Genomic DNA, 1,024 nt, shown 5'->3' with positions numbered 1-1,024 from the left:
AACAGTCCTGTGGGGCAGAGCCAGTGTTACCTCCATTTTACAGACAAGCAAACTGAGGTTAAAAGCTCCCCCAGTAACCTATTAAGGGCTACATAATTACTGACTATTACACTGTGTGGTTGCACATATGCACACATATACAGGTGCACACATACACGGGGCTTTGAAAAGGCAACAGAAAATTTTAATTTTATTTATCTTTTCTTTTTCAATGTGCAACCCACTTCAGTGCCTGAAGCCCACGGGGTAGAGCCAGGCAATGGTCCGAGGTTACAGTTTGCTTTGGCCTGGGACACTGTGAGAGGCCCATGGGATTGGAACCACAGAGAAATTACATCTTCTCATTCTATTTTCCATCAGTTTTTATTCAAATGCATACACATATATACACACATTTATAAAGATGCGTGATTTTCCCAGATAAAATTATTTAAACAAGAAAACACTAGCCACAATTTCAGCAAGGGGTCCTCTTATGAATCTCCCTACTTTCTTTCAGACAAGAGCCTCATTTTTTAGAACTGTGTCTGTAATTATGATATAATTTTGTGATATGCTTTTTAAATTTACCATTATCAGGTAAAATTTTTCTCTATGGTTATCTCATACTTACAATTTGTAACAATTAAGTAGCTAAAGGTTATTTATTCAACCATTTTCTTTTGTTAGATATTGAGACTGTTGCTATTTTATCCACTGCTCATGCCCCCATTTATTTTTTGCTCTAATGAATGATGCTTCAGTAAACACGCCCTCCACATTCCATATTTCCTAAGAATTCATTCCCCAGAGTTGTACTGTTTCAAACCATGTGAGCATGTTATGGATCCTGAATTGTATTACCAAATTAGTATCCAGAAAACTGGGCAAATATCAGCAACTACTCATTTGCAAATTTTACTTGTGATCATCAGTTATTGCATGATTGAGTTTTTACTTATTAGACATGAATGGCACTTCTGATTTGTGCTTTTGATGCTAGAAATTTCTAATTATTTTTTAAACAAATCACTCATTATGTCCT

General features: G+C 35.7%; 1 non-coding gene across 1 annotated transcript; it reads right to left on the bottom strand.

Moving 5' to 3' along the window:
* Positions 1 to 209: 209 nt before the first annotated feature.
* LOC115870019 lies at positions 210 to 338 on the bottom strand. The gene has a single exon (XR_004046488.1). It is a non-coding gene; the product is annotated as a small nucleolar RNA SNORA42/SNORA80 family (small nucleolar RNA).
* Positions 339 to 1,024: the final 686 nt, after the last annotated feature.

The sequence above is a fragment of the Echinops telfairi genome, unplaced genomic scaffold (assembly GCF_000313985.2).
Source record: "Echinops telfairi isolate 266 unplaced genomic scaffold, ASM31398v2 ScPeMD7_70;HRSCAF=299, whole genome shotgun sequence".
Classification (NCBI taxonomy): Eukaryota; Metazoa; Chordata; class Mammalia; order Afrosoricida; family Tenrecidae; genus Echinops; species Echinops telfairi.
This window is presented reverse-complemented; position numbering and strand designations above follow the sequence as displayed.